Source organism: Macaca nemestrina, chromosome 4, assembly GCF_043159975.1.
Source record: "Macaca nemestrina isolate mMacNem1 chromosome 4, mMacNem.hap1, whole genome shotgun sequence".
Taxonomy (NCBI): domain Eukaryota; kingdom Metazoa; phylum Chordata; class Mammalia; order Primates; family Cercopithecidae; genus Macaca; species Macaca nemestrina.
In genome coordinates this window covers 151,133,316-151,150,594 of record NC_092128.1, presented here as the reverse complement: position 1 = coordinate 151,150,594, position 17,279 = coordinate 151,133,316, and the positions used below count along the sequence as shown (strand labels likewise).

Here is a 17,279-nt window from a genome sequence, read left to right as displayed (position 1 = left end):
GCTGAAGGCGGCTCTGGTCCTGGCCAGAGGGGCTTTGTGAAGCAGAAATAGATGGCCTGGTGCAGGGGCCGAGCCTGGCCAGGACCTCGGCCCTGGGAGTTGTAAAGAAGGCCGGCCTGTACCATGAGCATCTGCATCAAGCTGTGCCCATGTCACGGTGTGCTCGGTGTCTGCCCTGGCACGGGTGCATGGCCTGTCTGCACTCAGGCTCCTCGCCTATGGGGCCCAGGCTCACAGAGGTATGAAAGAGGCAAGCACGGCACCGGGATCTCCGAGCCCAGCCAGCCTCGCTTCGATGCTGGGAGACTAACGTCTTCCATTTTGTCCTCTGCCCAGGCCAGCTGCAGGCCGTCTAGCGGCTGTGCTACTTCTACAGCGCCGTCATGCCCAGCAAGGCCCAGTGTATCATCTACCACGAGCTCCAGCTCTCCCTGGCCCGCAAGGTGGCCGACAAGGTGCTGGAGGGGCAGATCCTGAAGACCATCAGTCAGCTCTACCTGTCCCTGGGCATGGAGCAGTAAGGGCTGGCTTTGCAGTGGTGGAGGTGGGGGCGGGCAGGGCAGGGAGAGGGGCACAGGGAAGCTGGCCCAGGGTGCCAGCAGCCCCTCTCCTTTTGATCATTTGGTTCTTTGGCATCAGATGCTTTGAGCTGGTGCGCCTGGGGTCGTTCCAGGGCTGCTGCTGGCCCGTGAGTCCCAGCTTGAGCCTCCCTTGTTGGGTCAAAGGTCATCTCAACCCCAGCAAGGGCAGTACGTGTACTCTGGGCTGTTCTTCCTACTGTGGTGGCTTTTGTCGACTGACCTCTGCCTGCCTCGAATCTTCACTCCTGGCCTTCATCTGTCCCCTTAAATGTGACCACAGCAGCCACCTGTGGCTTCTCTCCCACAGAAGACAGAGCCAGTTGTGTCACCTGCTTCCCTGGGGCATGATTTCCAAGGTCTCACGTCCCATAAGTGGCCTACTCGGCTTCCCCCAAGCATCCTGACCTGTTGGGGTAACCATGGCCCTGGCCACCCCACTCATAGGGCCCAGTGACATTGCTGCAGTCACACCCCCTCGAGTGTTGGACTTACTGAGAGAGCAGGGAAGGAGCCAGATTCCATGGGGACCCAGGAGACTGGCTCCAGTCTTGGACTCAGGTTCACAGAAGGAAATGGGCCACTGTGCTAGAGCCATGCTTCTCAAAGTGTAGTCCCTGGACCAGTAGAGCAGCATCCATGTCACCTAGGAGTTTGTGGCAAGTGGGAGTTCTAGGGCCTGCCCCAGGCCTGTGGAACCAGAAGCTCTGGGGGCAGGGCCAGCAATCTGTACAGACCGGCCTCCGAGTGACTGTGATGCCTGCACACCTTGGGAACCATCGGCCCAGATAGCCTCTGAACACTAACGGCTCCTGGTGCATCTGGAGAAGACACAGGCCATGTCTGGGAGGCAGGGGAGATGGACTAGCACACTCCTCCTGCCACAGGGCAGCATGATGCTTGATTCCCTCAGAAGGATGTCCTTCATCTTTTCCATGCCGTGTGTGTTCACCCTGACCCTCCCAGCAGCCTGGGAAGGGCAGAACACTGCACACACGAGAGGGCCGTTCCCAGTCCCCACATTCCAGGTTCATCTGTCACCAGACCCACGGGTGGAGGCAGACTGGTTCCAGGAGGATGAGAGCCCTTGTTCTGACACCTGTGTCTGATTCCAGGGCCTACAAATCCGCTCTGGACTACACCAAACGAAGTCTGGGGATTTTCATTGACCTCCAGAGGAAAGAGAAGGAGGCGTATGCCTGGCTGCAAGCAGGGAAGATCTATTACATCTTGCGGCAGAGCGAGCTGGTGACCTGTACATCCAGGTGAGTGGCAAGGGATGCAGGAGGACCCCTGTGCTGTTCACTCTCTGTCCATCCACCCATCCATTCATCCTTCCATCATTTATTTACCTGTTCATCCTTCCATCCATCCATCCATTCTTCTGTCCATCCATCCATCATCCATCCATCCACCATTCATCCATCCTTTTATCATCCATTTATTCACCCGTCTATCCATCCATTCACCTGTCCATCCACCCATCCATTCATCCTTCCATCTTCTATCTGTTTACCTGCTCATCCTTCTATCCATCAATCCATCATCCATCCATCCATCCATTCTTCCATCATCTTCCCATACACCTGTGGGTCCTTCCATCCATCCATCCATCATCCATCCATCCATCCATCCTTCCATCCTTCCATCATCCATCCATTCATCTGTTCGTCTTTCCACGAATCCATCCATCCATCCATCATCCATCCCTCCGTCCATCCATCTATCATCCATCCATCCTTTTATCATCCATTCATTCACCTGTCCATCCATCCATCCATTCACCTGTTCATCCATCCATTCACCTGTTCATCCATCTATCCATCTTTCCATCTATCTTTCCATCATCCATCCAACTGTTCATCCTTCTATCCATCTATCCATCCATCATTCTTCTGTTCACCTCTTCGTCCATCCATTCACCTCTTCGTCCGTCCATCCATCCATCCTTCCATCCATCCATCCTTCCATCCATCCATTCTTCTGTCCATCCATCCTTCCATCCATCTTTCCATTATCCATCCAACCATCTTCCATCCATCCATGATCCATCCATTCACCTGTCCATCCATCCATCCATTCATTCATCATCCATCCTTTTATCATCCATCCATCCATTCACCTGTTCATCCATCCCTCCATCCATTCTTCCATCCTTTCATCATCCATTCACCTGTTCATTCTTCCATCCATCCATCATCCATCCATCCTTCCATCATTCATCCACTCGTCTGCTCATCCTTCCATCCATCCATCCATCCTTCTATCATCCATCCATTCACCTGTTCATCGTTCCATTCACCTGTTCATCCTTCCATTCATCCATCCATCATCCATCCATCCATCCATTCGTCCATCCATCCATCCATCCATTCGTCCATCCATCATTCATTCATTCAGCCACCATCCATCCACCTGTTCATCCATTCATCCATCCATCCTTCCATCATCCGTCCATTCACCTGTTCATCCTTCCATCCATCCATCCTTCATCCATCCATTTATCCATTCATCCATATATCCATCAATCCATCTATCATCCATCTATCCTTCCATCATCCATCCACTCACCTCCTGTTCATCCTTCCATCCATCCATTTATCCATTCATTCATCCATCCATCCTTCCATCCTTCCATCATCCATCCATCTTTCCATCATCCATCCTTCCATCATCCATCCATTCATCCGTTCATCCTTCCATCCATCCATCATCCATCCAGCCATCATCCATCCATCTGTCCATTCATCCATCCATCCTTTTATCATCCATCCTTCATCCATTTATCATCCATCCATTCACCCGTCTATCCATCCATTCACCTGTTCATCCATCCGTCCATTCATCCTTCCATCAACCATCCATTCACCTGTTCATCCTTCCATCCTTCCATCCATCTACCTGTTCATCCTTCCATCCATCCACCATTCATCCATCCACCATTCATCCATCCATCATTCATCCATCCATCCATTTATCCATTCATCCATTTATCCATTCGTCCATATATCCATCCATCATCCATCCATCCTTCCATCAACCATCTACTCACCTCCTGTTCATCCTTCCATCCATCCATCATTCATCCATCTATCCATTTATCCATTCATCCATCCATCCTTCCATCATCCATCCATTCATCTGTTCATCCTTCCATCCATCCATCATCCATCCATCCATCCATCATCCATCCATCCATCCATCATCCATCCATCTGTCCATTCATCCATCAGTCCATTCATCCATCCATCATTCATCCATTCTTTTATCCATCCATTCACTCGTCTATCCATCCATTCACCTGTTGTTCCATCCATGTGTCCATTCATCCTTCCATCATCCATCCATTCACCTGTTCATCCTTCCATCCATCCATCATCCATCCACATATCTGTTTATCCATCCATCCATCCATCATCTATCCATGCTTCCATCATCCATCCATGCTTCCATCATCCATCCATCCACCTGTTCATCCTTCCATCCATCCATCATCCATCCACCCATCCATTCATCCATCCTTCCATCATCCATCCTTTCTCCCATCCATCCATTCACCGTTTGTCCATCCATCCATCATTCATCCATCCACCCACCAATCTACCTATTAATCCATCCCTCCATTCATCTATCTGTCCATTTGTTTATCCACACATTCGTCTATCCACCATCTATCCATCCACATGTACATACATCATCTACCCTCCACCCATCCATACATTATCTACCCACCCATACATACATACAGACATACACACAAAATTCCACCCACCCACCCACCCATCCATGCATCCACCCACCCATCCACCCATCCATCCATCCATCCATCCATCCAAGCATTCATCTATCCGCACACCCATCCATCCATCCATGTGTCTACATCTCCTCATCCATTCATCCATCCATCCACTCATTCCTAAACCACTGCTGAGCACCTGTTGTGTGCCTTTTCCCTCCCTCCAACTGGTTCCCTCACATCCTCCCCCAGTGGCCAGCATCTTCTCCCTGAGGGCAGAGGCGTGGCCCCTCAGTGCACAGCACCTGCTGGTATACAGCACATGCTCAAATAATGTGACCACTCAGTTAACACACAGAAGAGCTTGCTCCAAGTGACACGTGGCACATCTCCTTACAAAATGAATCTATCATAGTGGCTGTTTTCAGAGGCTTTTCCAAACACAGTGTGATCTGGAACAAATTGTGAAGCCCACGAGCCTGGTGAAGCTTTCATTATTGAGCACCTGCTGTATATCTCCTTGAGCTGAGGAGAGGGATCAAGAGCTCATGGCCAAGAGAGGACCAGGCCCACCCACAAACACTGCTGATGTGGCAGGGATGTGGCAACGCAGAAAGGTGCCAGGGGCTGGGCTCCCAGCAATCTGGGGGCCACGGAGACTGTTTTGAGTGCAGGGGGAGTGGGCTAGGGCTAGCCTTGTTGGTAGGATTCACAGGTATCGGGCTCCTGGGCTGCAGCTGCTCAGTCACCTCCTGGCACTCAGGTGCATCAGTTCATTTTCCTCATGCCAGTGGTGGGGGCAGCCCTCATGCACAGGGTTTGAAAAATGCTCAGGTGTACCTGTAGTGTGTGAGAGGAAGGAGGCTGGCAAAGGTGCGCGTGGCCACCTCGCTAGGTGTGGGTCTTAAGGGAACTTCTGTCTCCTTTCAGGTGGCACAGAATGTGGACCTGTACACAGGGAACCCCAACCTGGGGCTGGAGCTGTTTGAGGCAGCTGGAGACATCTTCTTCAATGGGGCCTGGGAACGGGAGGAAGGCATGTCCTTCTACCGGGTGAGCTGGCCTGTGGGCTGATGTGGGTGGGCCTCAGTGGGGCACGGTAGAGGTCTCCCACCTGGAGGCAGGGCCACCCATGCACATGATGAGTTTCCAAGTGGTCTCACCGGAATGATATTGACCGTGCCCCTGCCCGGGACAAACACTCGGGGTCTGGACGTGGCAATGGCTGTACCTTTGTACCTGATGACCTCAAGCAACCATGAGTGGGAAGTCCTGTCCCCATCTTCCAGATGAGGAAACTGAGGCTCAGAGAGGCACAGGGACATGTCAAAGGACACACAGCATCAGTGGGAGGCCCAGGTCTGCATGCACCCCGAAGTGGGACAGCTTCTCCCTTCCTCTGAGCTCACGGTGTGGCTCAGCCGTGGGCACAGATAAATGTGGTGTTTTTAGAGCAGAGAGGAGTGCTGGCTCCCCCCAGTCAGACTCCTGGTGCCCAGGTGGGAGAGGCTGGTCTGAGGCTGTCGAGTGTAGCTGGATGGGCCTCAGGTGACTCTTCAGCCCCCAACTTGGGTGTCTGAACTGCGTGTTATCCCAGAGCACAGAGCTGTGTCGAGGTGCAGGGGTAGCTGGGGCGTGGGAAGCTCCAAGTACATGTTTGAGCTCTGAGGAGGGCTGTGGGCAAGGTGGGTGCTGCGGGAAACCTGACCCCACCTGCCTGTGTGGTAGGACCAGGTCCTGCCCCTGGCAGTGACTACGGGCAACCGCGAGGCGGAGCTGCAGCTACAGCTGTGCAACAAGCTGGTGGCACTCCTGGCCGCGCTGGAGAAGCCCCAGGAGGGCTTGGAGTTTGCCTACATGGCCCTAGCACTCAGCATCACTCTGGGTAAGTCCCCTGAGCCCCCACCCTGCCAGGACCCACACTTTGCCAGAGCCCAGCCTCCAGGTCTGCAGGCCAGGAGCTGAAACAGCTGCTGGATTTTCCTGGTCTCCTGTCCAGGCAGGCAGATCTGCCCAACGGGCTTCCCCGTCCGGCTGTGGGGCACAGCCCGAGGTCTCTCACGCAGTGCAGAGCTCCCTGCCTGCCTGAGCTCTGCTTCCTCTGCCTGTTCCTGCTGCTGACCACAAGGGCCGCCCAGTGTGCCCTCTGCCTTCCAGACATGCCAGGCATCTCGTTGGTTCCTGTATGTGTCAGGCTGAGTGGCACATTCCCTTTCTCTTGTGCCCTTCCCACCCTTATCAACCACATGGCTCTCTGGCTGATAAAATCCCAGTTCCCCTTCCAGCAGTCTGCCCCTTAAGGCCAGGTATCCCCTGGTGCTGTGCCAGGGTCGTCTGTCCCCCTCCAGAGACAGGGAACCCTAGGCAGGCCACATGCCCCAGCGCCTTGTGCCCCGTGGCCCAGTACACAGTAGGTGTGCAGCTGACTCCCCAAGGTAGGGGTTCTGATCGTGACACACCCAGGAGGAGTCAGATGTCACGTCGTTGGGTTGCCTGGAGGCGGGGTCCCGGGAGCACCTGGACTGCATGGCTTTTGGGCTCCCCTGGTTAAAACCAGTGAGCAAAGGCAGGTGGCTATGTGTAGGCACAGAGCTGGGCCATCCAAGTCCGACTTTGCCAAAGCCTCACAGTAGACAGGGGCAGGCCTTATTAGTTCTGCTTTGCACATGGGAAAGTGAGTCTGGGAACCTGGAAGGGAATGGCCAGAGCTGCCCAGGTGACCACAGGTGCCTGGAGGCAAGCCAGGTGTGCTGCCCGGGGTCTGCATACCTGCTCCTGAGGGGCCTGTGCCCTCCCTGCCCCAGGGAGCCGCGTCCTCACACCTGCCCCTTTGGCCTGTACCCCAGGGGACCGGCTGAACGAACGCATGGACTACCACCGGCTGGCAGCCCTGCACCACCGGCTGGGCCATGGCAAGCTGGCAGAGCACTTCTACCTCAAGGCCCTGTAGCTCTGCAACTTGCCCCTGGAGTTTGACGAGGAGACCCTCTACTACGTGAAGGTGTACCTGGTGCTCGGTGACATCATCTACGACCTGAAGGTGGGTAGGAGGGGCAGGGCTCGGGGTGTTCCCGGCCCCCTTGGAGTGAGATCTCCACCCAGACCCCAGAGGCCTGGGTTCCAGCCTTCCTTAGGAATGGCCCAGTGGCCTCCCTGAAGCTCTGCACCCAGCTGGAGGAGCCGGCAAGCTTAGCAGATACAACCCAGCTCCCAAGATGGCCAGGCCCCACCCTCAGGAACTCAGTCTCAGCCAGGGAGGCTGACACATGAGTGTGCAATGGTGGCCTCCGAGTAAAGAAGGGGGATTGTAGTCAGGGGGGCCCTCCTGGAGGAGGTGACACCAAAGCTGAGTCTTGACAGTCAAGTGTCAAGTTGCATTTAACAAAGAAAACAGGATTGGGAGAAGGACATTTCGGAGGACGGCATCATCCTCACATTGAATCCACGTTGCAAGATCAAATCCTGGCACCTCCTCTAGGAAGCCTTCCCAGGGTGCCAGCCTGCACTGAGCAACTCCTTCCTGGAGTCCCGAGACACCTTGAATCTTCACACCACCCAGGAAGGGTGGGGTGGGACCCCAGTGTCTTACCATTGGGTTCACAGACAGGGAAACCCCAGCTTAGGGCAGGTGCAGTGGGGCGGGGCCCCAGCCAGCCAGGCTGAGGCCTTGCTGGGTCGGGTCTGTCTGGAGGGGAGGTGCTGTGCTCCCTCTGCCCCCAGCCCTGCAGGGGTGGAGAGCTGGGACTGGCAGACTCAGACCTGGGGTGTCTCCACCCCTCTGCCCAGCAGGCACCGCTCCCCCTCAGCATCACACCGGCGCCGCGTCAGTGCTCCTTATGGGCTGAGGGGCCAGGGCGCTCCAGTCCAGGGGCCGAGATCTTGGCGGCCTTAGAACAACATGAGGAGCTGGGGCAGCCCTAAGACCCCGCCCCGTTTCCCCCACCTCAGGCCTGGGGCTGCCCGGGAGGCCTCTGCCCAGTGCTGGCGACACCTGGTGGTCAGAAGTGGTCCCTGTGGTCTCCCAAGTCCCAGCCAGACAGGGAGGTGCCAGGTGTCAGGCCCAGAGGGACGCTGCTCAGGGGCTCGCCTGGGACCCAGGGGGACGGGCCTCCCAGAAGACGCCTTTATCTCTCTTGGTCAAGCCTGCCGCCCATTCCGCCTGTCCAGGAGAAAGGAAAGGGCCAAGTAGTACCTGAGAGGCCAAAGTCCACGGTTGGGGTCGAGGGGCAGAGGCCTCCTTCACCTACTTCCCATGCACAGCCCCCCTTCCCATGTACAGCCCTCCTTTACCTCCTTCCCGTGCACAACCTTCCTTCACCTCCTTCCCGTGCACAACCTTCCTTCACCTCCTTCCCATGCACAGCCCTCTGGGCCTCATCGTGACTATGCTGTCAGCGCGGGCCAGCTTCCCACAGGGAGGCCGCCTTGGAATTCCCCAAGGGCGGCTGTCTTTCCAAGGCTACACCCTCCTCCTTGTATAGGAGGCTCTGGACCCAGGGCCCAGAGGAGTGGGAGAAAAAGCCGGGCTGGATGGAGCCTGGAAGGCTGGCAGAGAAGCAGGGGTAAATGGGCATCTTTGCCAATTGCCTCTAAAATGGGGTCCCCTTTAGTCTACACATGAGAGTGAGCCCTGGAATAGGGTGGATTAGGTGTGTCCTGGCTCAGCCTGCCACTCACTAGCTGCTTCACACACTACAGGCACATGGAAATGCACACACACACAGGCACACGCACACACAGGCATGCACACAGGCACAGAAACATGCACAAGCACATGCACAGGCACACGCAGAGACATATGCTTTGGCTGGCTCCTTCCTGTTTAGTTGGGAAGCCCCCACCCCTTCAGGAAGCCTTTGCCTTCCACCCCCGGCTGAGTCTGGGGCCTCCTGGGCTTCCCTCTGCCACAGCCCGGGCCACCCTGTGTGGTCATTGTTCACTCAAAGGTCCCTCAGACTGGGAGCAAGGACGTTAGGCTCAGCCACGCACCCAGCACAGAGTCCAGTGTTCGGCTGGGCTGGGGGGCATTGGATGAGCAGTGGCGGTGACTCGGGGCCTTCTCACGCCCCTGCTCCGTGTGTGGGGCGGGGCAGTGAGGGAATGGACTGCTGCATCTTGGACTTTCTCATTGGCCCTGGGAGCCATCTTGAGATGGTAAAGAGGAACAGGCCAGGCATGGGTCTTAGAGAGGTCCCTTGGGTGACCCCCATGTGGAGGAGGTGCCTGGGGATAAGCCGGGTGGGGGATGGGAGGGTCAAGGATGAGGTCTGGGAGACGGCATCCCAACCCAGGGATGGTGAGTTTGAGCCAAAGATGCATTGAAAACAGGAGTGGATGTCTGGGGAGTCACACTCCATCAATATTTCAGGGAACATTGCCAGAGAGGACACCTGTGAGATGGTTTTGTACCTGGCCTGGCCCGTGGAGGGCCTGGAAATGGTCAGCATGGACAGGGGCCAGAGGGGAGCCTGGGTCACTCAACGCTGTGCCCCTGCTGTGGCTTGGAGCCACGGGTCCTGCATGGAACTCTCAGAGCAGGCAGGATCTGCCCTGACCTCAGCCCATGGGGAAAGCAGCACTGCCTGCAGAGAGGGTGGCACTGGGGCAGGAGGCGTTGGGTGAGTGGGGCATAGGGACAGTCAGGAAGGCTTCCAGGGGTGTCAGGGTCATCCCCACCTGCAGCTGAGACCACAGCAGTGTCACAGGCTTCGGGGCTCATGGGGTGAGCCAGCATTGGCTGGACATGTGGAATGACCTAGAGACAGGAACGGCCTCTGGGAAGACGGGCTCCGAGTCCCCCTTTTGCTGAGCATGGCCTGTCCCTTTCAGGACCCCTTTTGATGCAGCCGGGTACTACCAGCTGGCACTGGCAGCTGCCGTGGACCTGGGCAACAAGAAGGCACGGCTGAAGATCTACACGTGGCCGGCCACCATCTCCCACAACTTCCTCCTGGACCGCGAGAAGTCGATCCTCTTCTACCAGAAGGCCAGGACCTTCGCCACAGAACTCAACGTCCGCAGGGTCAACCTACCTCCTCTGCCACTCTGCGGGTGGGCCCCGTGGTTGACCCCAGCCACCCTCGCTGAGGACAGCATCCGAGGGAATGGGTTTTGTGCAAGGAGGATGGTCTCCTGCCTCTCCTGGTGTCTCCGTGGCTCATTTTCTGGGAAATGGAGGCATGAAAACAGGGTTCAAATAGCAATAAATGGTTTTTTTTGCAATAACATACCAAAGTCCCCAGGGCATCCTTCCCTGTGTGCTTCCTGGGCTATGTCTAGGGGCCAGCTCCTTCCCTGGTGGCAGCCCTCTTGGGGATGAGAAGGACTGTGAGTCCAACAGACCTGGGCCAGGTCACCATGAGCCTAGGTTTCCTCGGCGGCCAGAGGGGAGATGGTGGTGGAACTCTGGGCAGCTTCCTGCTCTCCCTGCTCAGAGCTTTTGCTGTAGGTCTCGTGCCGCCGTTGCCTTTAACCTTCAGGCCACTGTGCCCGGATGTGGGGGATGCTAGTGTCCCTGTTCGCCATTGGAGAAATAGAGGCACAGAGAGGTTAGGTGTCTGGCTGACCATCACACAGCAGGTAGGGGCGGAGACGCAGAGCCCAGTACACTGACCACCACACCACCCTGTCAGCCTGCAGCCAGGAAGGTGTCCCCCATTAGGACCCAAGGTCAGCTCCTGGACCTCTCTTGTGGTGTCAGGAGAGCCACAGGCCAGTGAGGGTGGCGACGGGCATCCCTCAGTCAGTGTCCTCTGCTCCCAGACTTGGTTGGGCCAAGCCTGGCTAGTCCCACCTCTGGCCACTGGTCAGCCCTGCGGGAAGTGAGATGCAGGGATCTCCACCTGTGTAGACGCTGTTACCCAGTATTGAAAGCCTTATCTGGGCTGACCACAGCTATACCCACATGCCCCTCCCCTTCCGGCCCCCGGCCCTCATCCCAGTCCCAGGAATCCCAGGTTTTCCTGCTTGGAATCTCTGGGCCCCAGGGAACACAGCTCACACGGTCTCTTTGCCAGTTTACGGCAAGGAAACCGAGGTTCAGAGACTGTGGGTGTCCCACGTGATTCTCACGTACACTGCACTCTCCCAGGCCCCTCTTTTAAACACTTTAAATGAGGTGACTTTCACATCACATGCAATTAACTATTTCAACGCGATTAATGTGGTGGCATTTCTGTATTCACAGTCCTGTGCAACCACTCATGCCATCTAGTTTCAAAATGTGTTCATCTCCCCAGAAGAAACCTCCCATCCTCACTAAGCAGTTACCCCTCCTTGGTATCCCCAAGCCCCTCGTTTAATGGAAGGGGAAACTGAGGCCCGCAGAGAGACTTGCCAGTGGATGGAGCTCTGATAATAAGGAATCAGGCACCCATCTGCTGGTTCAATCCTGGGTTGGTTTTCCACCCAGCAGCGGTGACAGAGCCAGGAGGTTCTGGGACCCCATGCTTGCAGCCAGAGCCCTACCCTGAGCCTCCCCACCAGGGGGCAGCAGAGAGCTTTCCAGAACCAGCCGCGGGGCTGGCAGGAAGCAGCGCGTCAGAACTGCTGACAAACCTCACGTGGACTCCAGATCCCTGTCTCTGTGGGTTGGGCTTGGGAATTGGAGAGGAGGCCGCATGATTGGAAACGAAGACAGCACGGCCTGGCTGGAGCAGCCGGAAGGGCCGTCACGTTGCCTGAGGACAGACTTCGTGCCCGCTGGGTTGGACCTGCAGCCATTCTTCTCGGGGTGGGGCCCCTAGGTCAGGGTTGCTCTTGGTCCCCGACCTGCCTCAGAGTCCGGGGGGCTTTGGAACTGTGCCTCCCCATCTCCACCCACCCTGGCTGGTGCCATGAGGGGCCTGTATCCTGGGATCCTGTTCCTCTTGGGCAGCAGAGACTGGGGGACCAGAGGAGATGACGGGTCTTCAAGCCCCACATTCAAACCCCAGCCCACCCCTGACAGTCTGGGGGTTCGGGATGAGGGAGTTGATGTCTCTGAGCCCCAGTTTTGCCATCACTAAAATGAGGCCGACATACTGGGGCAGAGTGCCAGCCCCCGGGCTAACAGAGGCCTGTTTCCTACTGACAATCCCTCTTACCCCTAGGAACAGCTCCAACAACCACACACTAGAGAACACTCAACCCAGGCCAACTTGTCAGAGGCACGAGAACCAGAGCGACTCCATCTTGAATGGGGGCTGGGTAAAGGGAGGCTGAGACCTGCTGGGCCGCATTCCCAGGAGGCTAGGCATTCTTAGTCACAGGATGAGATAGGAGGTCCCCACAAGATACAGGTCATAAAGACCTTGCTGATAAAGCAAGTTGCAGTAAAGTCGGCCAAAGCCCACCAAACCCAAGATGGCCACGAGAGTGACCTCTGATTGTCCTCACGGCTCATTATGTGCTAATTATAATGCATTAGCTGTTAAAAGACACTCCGACCAGCGCCGCGACAGTTTACAGATGCCATGGCAACATCTGGAGGTTGCCCTACATGGTCTTAGAAGGGAGGGCAGAAACTCTCAGGTCTGGGAATTGCCCACCCCTTTCCTGGAACACTCATGAATAGTCCAACCCTTGTTTAGCGTATGATCAAGAAATAACCATGAAAATGGGCAACCAGCAGCCTTTGGCACCACTTTGCCTATGGAGCAGCCATTCTTTTTTTTCTTTTTTTTTTTTTTTTTTTTTTTTTGAGATGGAGTCTCGCTCTGTTGGCCGAACTGGAATGCAGTGGCGTGATCTTGGCTCACTACAACCTCTACCTCTTGGGTTCAAGCGATTCTCTTGCCTCAGCCTTCCTAGTAGCTGGGATTACAGGCACCTGCCACCACGCCCAGTTAATGTTTTGTATTTTAGTGGCGACAGGGTTTTGCCATGTTGGACCAGGCTGGTCTCGAACTTCTCACCTCAGGTGATCCACCTGCCTCGGCATCCCAAAGTTATAGGATTACAGGAGTGAGCCATTGCGCCCGGCCAGAGTAGCCATTCTTTTATTCCTTTCCTTTCCTAATAAACTTGATTTCACTTTATGGACTCGCCCCGAATTCTTTCTTCTGTGAGATCCAAGAAACCTCTCTTGGGGTCTGGATCGGAACCGCTTTCCAGTAACAAACTTGCTTAACCTCTCAGACCCTTTTTCTCTTCATCTGTAACCAAAGACAAAGACTCCCCCGAGGTTCCAAAAGTGTGGAGAGAACGCCTGGGAAACGAGGGGCACAGAGTTGGTGTGCAGAACCAATATCACAAAGTGAGTGTCAAGCCACTGTCATACTGGAAGTAATATCATGCTCTCCCCCAGAAGTTATGAGGAACAATATCACAGGGAGGTGTGTACCTTCTCCGGTAGTGGGACTAGTATCATCATCTCTTCCTTTAGATGACAGGAACGATGTCACAGGGTGGGTGTACACCCCGTGTGTTTTTGGAAGCAATGTCATTCTCTCTTCTTCTAGGTTTTACGATTCACATCACAGGCGGGGTGTACACCCCTTGTTATATTGGATGGCGTCTCATCCTCTTTCAACCTGTATCTTTAGAACAATATCCCATGGGGGTTGTATATCTCTTCAATATTGGTAGTAATACCATCTTCTCCTTTCCTGGATATCAGAAACAATATCACAGGAGGTGTGTACACCACTTGCAATGTTGGTAGTAATATCATCTCTCTCCTGTGGTTATTAAGGACAAAATCCCAGGGCGGCTGTACGGTTCCTACTTTATTGGGAGTAATATCATCCATTCACCCCCTGGATATCAGGAACCATATCACAGAAGAGTTGTCCACCCCCTTCGATATTGTCAGCCATGTCATCTTCTTCCCGCCAGGATATTAGGAACGATACCCGAGGTTTGGGGGCGGTTTACACCCACTGCGATATCGAAAGTAAAATCAGCCTCTTTCCCACTGGATATTAGGAACGATATCACGGGTGTGTGTGCACCTTCTGGGATATTGGGAGTACTATCAGCCTCCACCCTGCTGCATATCAGGAACAACACAAAGGGGGCAGGGTGGTTACATCCCCTGTGATATTGAGAGCAATACTCTTCTCTTTCCCCTGTACATTAGGAACTACATCACAGGGGTCTGTACACCTTCAGCGATATTGGGATTCCTGTTATCCTCTCCCCCATTGAATGTCGAAAACGATATCACAGAAGGGTGTACACCCCCTGCAATATGGCCAGTAACATCATCGTCTCTACCTTTGGATACTAGGAACAACATCACAGAGGGTGTGTACACTCCCCTGCAATATTGGGCATAATGTTATCCTCCCTTCCCCTGAATATTAGAAACGATATCCCTGGTGGAGGGAGGTGGAGTACATTAAGAACAACATCACTGGGTGGCTGTACTCCCCCTCCGATATTGTGCGTAGTATCATCCTCTCTTGCCTAGGATATTAAGAACAATATCACAGGAGGGGGGTACAGCCACAGTCCCTGCGTTATTGGGAGTAATAGCGTCTTCTTCCACTCTAGATATAAGCAACAATATCCCTGGGTTTGTGTACATCCCTTGCGATATAGGGCATATTGTCATTGTCACCCAATGTGGATATTGGGTGCAGTGTCTCAGCGGGGTTTACACCTTCTTCGATATTGGGAGTAATATCATCCTCTCCCCTCAGGATCGTAGGCTAAATGTCGAAGGGGTTTTACAACTCGTACGATATGGGCAGTAATAGCATCCTATCCCCACCTGGATGTTAGGAACTATATCACAGGGGACTGTACACTTCTTGGCATATTGGGAATCTTATCATCCTCTCCCATTTTGGATATTATGAAAAATATTAGAAACGAGGTGTACACCCGCTGAGATATTGAGAGTAATATTATGCTCTCCTCTTCGGGATATTAGGAACAATATTGCAGGAGGTGTGTACAACCCCTGTGATATTGGGAGTAATATCATTCTCTCTCTTTGAATATAAGAAACCATATCACAGGAGGATGTACCCCCCCCCCCCCCGGTGATACTGGGAGTCATATGATGCTATTCGGAACAATAGCACAGTGGGTGTGTAAAATCCCTGCAATATTGCCACTAGTATTATCTTCTCCATCCCAGGATATAAGGAACAATGTCACAAGGGGATGTACACCCCTGTGATATTGGGGATAATATCTTCCTCTCCCCGGCTGGCTATTAGTAATATCTTCCTCTCTCCGGCTGGATGTGAGGGAAAATATCACAGTGGAGGTCGACGCCCTTTGTGATATTGGGAGTAATATTATCCTCTCGCAGGTTGGATAGAGGGAACAAGATGACAGAAAGGATTAATACACGCTGCGGTAGTTTCATTCATGTCTGCCTCTACCCCCTGCTTATTAGGAATAACATCATAGAGGAGTGAACACTTTCTTCGATATTGGGAGTAATATCATCTCAACGCCGGATATCAGGAACAAGCCTATTAATTGTTAATATTAATAAATACAATAAAAATTGATACTAATCATCAACATTACTAATGACAATAAAGATACTAAATATTATTGATTCAAAATGTTAACGATTAGTATTAAAAATTAATAATCATACCACTATTAATAATAAAATAATGGTATCAATAACTAATGTTACTTAAGTCAATACAAAGTGATACTGGTAAAAACACAATACTTAATATAAAAAATTAATATTAATAAATGACATAATTATTAAAAATTAATTTTGGGCATACATCATCATCTATTTAAATTAATTATCAATATTAATGAGAAAATATTAATTGATAATATTATTGATAATTATTATAATTGATTCTTAATATTTAATAAATAATTCTATCATTGTTCCCTGAGCAATATTCTGAAGATACACACACGTCTGTGAAAGAGTTAATCATTTCCAGAGAGAGAAACGATACAACTCACAATACCGAAAACAGGATGTGAGACCACAATGCGAGTCCACAATGGCTCCCAATAGCCAAGGGGGGCAGAGGGGGTGGCTATTGGTCCCCACCTCGCGGGGGGTGGCTCACCCCCCTGCGAGGTGGCTCCCAATAGCCAAGGGGGGCAGAGGGGGTGGCTATTGGTCCCCACCTCGCGGGGGGTGGCTCACCCCCCTGCGAGGTGGCTCCCAATAGCCAAGGGGGGCAGAGGGGGTGGCTATTGGTCCCCACCTCGCGGGGGGTGGCTCACCCCCCTGCGAGGTGGCTCCCAATAGCCAAGGGGGGCAGAGGGGGTGGCTATTGGTCCCCACCTCGCGGGGGGTGGCTCACCCCCCTGCGAGGTGGCTCCCAATAGCCAAGGGGGGCAGAGGGGGTGGCTATTGGTCCCCACCTCGCGGGGGGTGGCTCACCCCCCTGCGAGGTGGCTCCCAATAGCCAAGGGGGGCAGAGGGGGTGGCTATTGGTCCCCACCTCGCGGGGGGTGGCTCACCCCCCTGCGAGGTGGCTCCCAATAGCCAAGGGGGGCAGAGGGGGTGGCTATTGGTCCCCACCTCGCGGGGGGTGGCTCACCCCCCTGCGAGGTGGCTCCCAATAGCCAAGGGGGGCAGAGGGGGTGGCTATTGGTCCCCACCTCGCGGGGGGTGGCTCACCCCCCTGCGAGGTGGCTCCCAATAGCCAAGGGGGGCAGAGGGGGTGGCTATTGGTCCCCACCTCGCGGGGGGTGGCTCACCCCCCTGCGAGGTGGCTCCCAATAGCCAAGGGGGGCAGAGGGGGTGGCTATTGGTCCCCACCTCGCGGGGGGTGGCTCACCCCCCTGCGAGGTGGCTCCCAATAGCCAAGGGGGGCAGAGGGGGTGGCTATTGGTCCCCACCTCGCGGGGGGTGGCTCACCCCCCTGCGAGGTGGCTCCCAATAGCCAAGGGGGGCAGAGGGGGTGGCTATTGGTCCCCACCTCGCGGGGGGTGGCTCACCCCCCTGCGAGGTGGCTCCCAATAGCCAAGGGGGGCAGAGGGGGTGGCTATTGGTCCCCACCTCGCGGGGGGTGGCTCACCCCCCTGCGAGGTGGCTC

The 17,279-nt window shown here is 54.3% G+C and overlaps 1 pseudogene; it reads left to right on the top strand.

Moving 5' to 3' along the window:
* Positions 1-10,510, top strand: part of LOC139362649 (SH3 domain and tetratricopeptide repeat-containing protein 1-like) — a 28,921-nt pseudogene extending 18,411 nt beyond the window's left edge.
* The last annotated feature ends 6,769 nt before the right edge of the window (positions 10,511-17,279 follow it).